Genomic DNA, 6,025 nt, shown 5'->3' on the forward strand with positions numbered 1-6,025 from the left:
TTTCATGCATATACATAGAGGTATCATCCTATTTTTCTTTTCAAACAACATAACAAAAGTAAAATTCTAGCAAAGATAGGGATATATGGGAGAACGGGTAGTCTCCCATCTTCTCCTTCTTCTTCTTCTTCTTCTTCTTGATCATAAGGATTAACATTGATGGTGGGTATTCATAATCAATTTCAATTTTAATTTATTATTTTTCATTTTCAACATCAGAAGAACAAAGTAATGTGATCAAACAGTATAGTTACAATGAACTTATACAGATAAAATAAATTCAGGCATGTACAGTATATGATATTTATCTATAAGAAGAAGTAAAACAAAAACAGAATATTATATAAGCAAATATCATAACCATTATAAAATAAAATTCTGTGAAAATGGAGGGATCCACTAAAAAGCAGTGTTTGTATTGTATGGACCCCTCTAAATAATTATTTTAGAATTGCCTACGAAGACAGACAAGGTGACAAAACAGAGAACAGCAGAACAAAAAAACAAAGAACAAGAAACAATAAAACAATTGAAGCACACACAAAGGATATGAAAATAAAAATGGAAAAGAGATAAAGAAAGATAATAGAGCAGGACTTCAACGCGCGGATAGTATAACAAAAAAAGGAAAATAAGTTGAGGCATGAATGGTGAATTTAATGACAAAATTATTTAAAATTGAGTAAATGATGACCTGTATGATTTCAGAAAATTATTTTTAAGTTTCATTTTAAAAGAACAGAGGGATGGGCTTTTAATTATATCTTCACTAAGGGAGTTCCAGAATCTCGGGCCATCGTATATATAATTTTTTTTTTAAGCTAATAATGTTCTTAAAAGAGGTAAATGGAACTCATTAGACTGTCTCGTAGGGTAATGATGAAATGAACGATTTTGAGGGAGATTGAATCAAATACGTAAGGAAGTGAATTGTTATTATATTTATACATAAATTGGCCTAAGTGAAACAGATATAGATCATTTATTTTTAGCAGCTTGTTTTCGGCAAACAATGTCTGTGTGTGAAAGAAATGAAGAATGGTTAATTATACGAACTTATTTTGTAATAAAAGAAGTCTGTTTGATAAAACTTGGTGGATATTGCCCCAAACAAGAATGCCGTAGTTCAAATATGGTAAGATTAAAGAAGAATAAAGCATTAATAAGGTTTGTGGAGGAAAATGAAATTTCCGTTTATTTATTATGCGATGTTGCGTGAAATCGCTTGCAAATATTTTCAATGTGATATTTCCACGAAAGTTTATTATAGACAGTAACTATGCCTAGGAACTTTATAAACGAAACAACTTTTAAGGGGTATCATCAAACACAATGTTTGCGGGCATTGTGTCTATGGAGTTACTAAATAACATGTATTTTTTTTTTTTTAGATTAAGGGATAGTTTGTTAGCTCGTATCCACTGAGTAACCTTTTCTAGCTCAGAATTTACTATATCTAGTAGTGTTTTTGGATTTTTATGAGAATAAAAAAGATTAGAATCGTCGGCAAAAATATGAACGAAAGAATATCGGATGAATTACAAAAAATCATTAATGTAAATGATAAATAATGAAGGACCTGACTTCCCCGTGGGAGTCCGCAATTTATATTTTGCATATTGGATGTATAGTCGTTTAATGTTACTAAGTAGCTCATAGAGGAGGGTCGCTAGTCATAAGTGGGAAAAGGGTACTGGGTACATCAATAATAAGGGTCGCCTGTCATAATAGGGGAAGAGTTTCGCTAGTCATAACAGAGGGAGGGGGTCACTAGTTATAATAGTAGAAGAGGGTCGCCAGTCATAATAGTAGATGAAGATCGCTATAGCCCGGATCGCGGTAGAATGGGTTCGCCAGCATAGGCTGCGGAAGCGTTGTGTCCCCCCTAAATTTGAGGTGGGGGGGGGGCAGTCGATCCCCCTTAAATTTTTGTTGATAATCTTTTATTTTGCTTGTCAATTTTTTTTTTATTTGGGGGGGGGCCTTGTCAAACTTTTTCCCTATGTCCATCCAAAAAATTCAGGTGGACCCCTCCTGATATTCGCCAGTCGCCAGTCATAATATGATCGAGATGAGGGTTGCTAATCATAATAGAAGCGGGACTAGAAGGGGTTCGCCAGTCATAATAGTAGATGAGGGTCGCTAGTCATAATTACTAGAGGGGGCTCGCCAGTCATAATAGTATAGATGAGGGTCGCTAGTCATAATAGTATAGATGAGGGTCGCTAGTCGATAGTAGAAGGGGTTCGCCAGTCAAATAGTATGAGGGTCGCCCTGGGGGGTCGCTATAGTAGAAGGGGTTCGCCAGTCATAATAGCAGGTGAGGATCGCTAGTCACCATAGTAGAAGGGGTTCGCCAGTCATAATAGCAGGTGAGGGTCGCTAGTCGTAATACTTTCTTTAGAGTCCATACTGTTAGAAAAAGAGAACAGAAGATTTTAAAGAACAATACAATTTTTTTTACAGAATTAAAGAGCCAAATTATTTTGTAGATTGTTAGAACAGGAAAAAAAAATTTTTCAAATTTTTCTATAATTTTACAGTGGCACAGGTCTGTTTTAGAAAAGGGGAAAAGGTTTCATCACTATAGATTCGTATGAGTTTACCTACACCAAATAGAAATTTTACACAAATGCTTTAAATCCACTAACTTCAAAATGTACACAAGCAAAAATCATTACATAATCAATAAATGAACTAAAAGTATAAAAATACTTCATATTTCTCTCAAGTAAAAGTGACATCCGTTTATAGTGTTAAACTTGTTAAACAAAGAATCTAGAACTGAGGCTCATCTTCTTTATACTGAATCACTTCTTTTTTAGGCACTGAACGCACAAGGTTTCGCACTATTAAGCTTTTGTATTAATAAATGTATGAATATAATTATACATACCAAACAACTCAATGCATCATTTCTTTCCCGGTCGAAACCAAAATTGTTTAAAGTAAACTTGACATGTACATGAGAACCTTCATTTTTCAAATGACAAAAAATTGTGCAAAATTTTGATCTCCAATGTAAAATGCCGATCGGTCAATTTTCACTTTGTCTACCAGTTTCCGTTGGGTCTAATATTTCATGTCATCTAACAACAGTTTTTCTACAATCGTTCTTCTGTCATCAAGTCATATATTTTTCATTTTGTGTAATTCCAAGTTATTTTTGTTATTCGTCTAGTGTCCAGCACCACTTTGTCCATTATAGGTTAGTTGCATAATTTATGCACCAAATATGCAGACGAAACTGGCGTTGGACCAAATTGATAGTATATAGACCAATTTTTAGACTATATCTGTGTGAGTATAGTTCAACTGGCATCAGTGACATGTCGTGAAGCTCTGCTTGCAGTTATTATTTAGCGCCATCTTTGAACACATTCGTGTCAGTGTAATGCTGCAGTGATCGACGTTTTATTTCAGGTCAAGTCAATGCCGGAGTAAATGCAAGAAACAAGCTGGGTTTGAATATTAAAATGAAAGATTTTACAACTTCAGTGGGAGTTCTCTTATATCTTCACCAAACAATCAGTCCTACAGGTGATTAGGAACCAATGGTACAGACAAAAGTGTAAAAATGGCTGTCACCCCCCCCCCCCCCCCGCTTTAAACCGTTTCCAGCATGGCCCCTGAAATATACACAATGAATACAAAAATTAAATAACATCGTACAACCTGCTTCACTCGATAAGCTTAGGTTGTTCTTTTACAATTTAAAGAGAGATTAAACAAAACTTGCCTCTAATCGTTTAAATCGAATTATTATCTTTTAAGAAATACTTAGATTTCTTTACCACTGCTGTTTAGAATCCAATGTTTTTGTTCTGCACACTGCACACGTACGATTTTGTGTTTTGATTAATTTTTCTTTGTAAACATTGATAGAATAGGTCAAATTTCGTAGCTTTAAGAGATAAATTCAGTATATCAAATCATAATTTTACAATTACAATTAAACCTGAAAAACCAAAAAATCTATTTAAGGCCTAATATATTTGCGTTGTCAGAATAACGAGCATAGTATTCGAATCTTTTGAATAATGAACGTAATTTTATGTTTACATTATAGTTTAAAAATAGGCAAAAGTAGCATTTGAATGTATTCAATCAAACCATGTAAAACCATGCATGATACTGTCTTGTCATCCATTCGCTCTCTGTCCCCCTCTATCGGCATGTTTCCGCAGGGAATTCATTTTCCCCCCTCTCTCTCTCCCTCTTGCATGGAGAAAGTGCGTGCTACACATGATGCTGATGATGCACTTAAAAGTAATTGAAAATGAATATTAAAAAAAAGGGAGAGAGGAAAAGTGGAAACGGAAAGACTATTAAAAGGGAAAAGAAGAATAATAGCAGGGCACGCTGGGAAAACGGGGGGGGGGGGGTGTTTCATGAAAGTTGTTAGCACTGACTATTATGGTCATTGTTGACAATTTCAGTGAAATCATTGGTTTTGATTGGCTGAGGGACACTCGCCTCTGACCGTTACCATGGTAACTGTCGGAGAAAATCAACTTGTCAGTGCTGGCAACTTTCATGAAACGGTCATACACAATAAAAAAAATATCATGCTGTTTAAACCCGCCACTATAACAACAAGTTGTTAAAACTTGTAAACAATTTTTTTTAAAACGTTTTCAACATCTTTTTAGAAAAATCAAGGATAAACAACTTGTTTCAAACTTTAAACAAAGGGTGTTAGAGTGATGGGCTATTAAACAACCTGCTTGAAATTTTAAACAGCGTGTTGTTACAATGAAAGAAGAAATAAGCCCAGAAAAAGTGTCTTGACCGTGATATACCTGATAATCTTGAAATAATCATCGCCCAGTTCGATACATTAAAAATCACGATTAAAAAATAAAAACAAATATCAAATTCCCATGCATGAAAAGAAAAAATAGGGGGAGGAAAAGGAGAAAAGAATGGATCGAAACCCAAACTCGGGCTGCGGGCCGTGTCCCCAGCTTTACTCCCCCCCAAGTATGAGAAAATTAATCCTTACAGGCCTATTATAAGGATAAGTTACAAACTTAGTAAATAAAGAGTGGAAGAAGCAGGGGTCGCATCAGCAGGCCCCGGGCATCAGGATATTTTGGTAAGGGTTAAGGGGTGCCTGTTTTGGTATAAAGCAAGGATTTGGTATAAAGTACAGACTGAGTCGTAAATGATGATAATTAAAAAAATTGACAAGTTGGGGTTGTTTGATTATTATCAAAATTTGATTAATATCTGTTGTCGATGATGCTCCATTCTTAGTTTTGGCCCAACTTGGTTAAAGGACAAGTCCACCCAAACAAAAAGTTGATTTGAATAAAAAGAGAAAAATCCAACTAGCATACAGGCTGAAAATTTCATCAAAATGGGATTTAAAATAAAAAGTTTCGCTTAATGTCATGCACAAAACAGTTATATGCACATCCTGGTCGGTATGCAAATGAGGAGACTGATGACGTCATCTAGTCACTATTTATTTTGTATTTTATCATAGTGAAATATTATATCTGCTCATTGCCAAGTGAAACGATGATTATAATTCCACCCTGAACATGTGAAATTAGCATTGTTTAATATTATCATGACTATATGATTCAGTCAAGTTGGTCCTTCAAATCTGTAAAAAAAACATTTTTATTGTTTGAATTATACAATATTTCTTCTTTTAAAAAGAAGAAATATTGTATAATTCAAACAATAAAAATAAAAGAAATAGTGAGAGAGAGAGAGAGGGAAATAATCGTCTGTCTCATTTGCATGTCACTGAGTTGCGCTGCGCATATGGCACTGTTTTGTGAAAAATAAGAGAATCTTGCATAAAATATGCATAACTAAAAAATGTCTTTAATGTCATAACTTTCTTATTTACATCGGATTTTGATGAAATTTTTAGCGTTATGCTAGTTCGAATTTTCTCTATTAATTCAAATCAACTTTTTTCTGAGATGGGGCAGGAGAGTAAAGCGGAATAACCGTCTTTTCTGAGAATTTTGTCTGGAACAATTTCTGATATTTTACTATCATCCCC

The sequence above is a fragment of the Lytechinus variegatus genome, chromosome 7 (assembly GCF_018143015.1).
Source record: "Lytechinus variegatus isolate NC3 chromosome 7, Lvar_3.0, whole genome shotgun sequence".
Taxonomy (NCBI): domain Eukaryota; kingdom Metazoa; phylum Echinodermata; class Echinoidea; order Temnopleuroida; family Toxopneustidae; genus Lytechinus; species Lytechinus variegatus.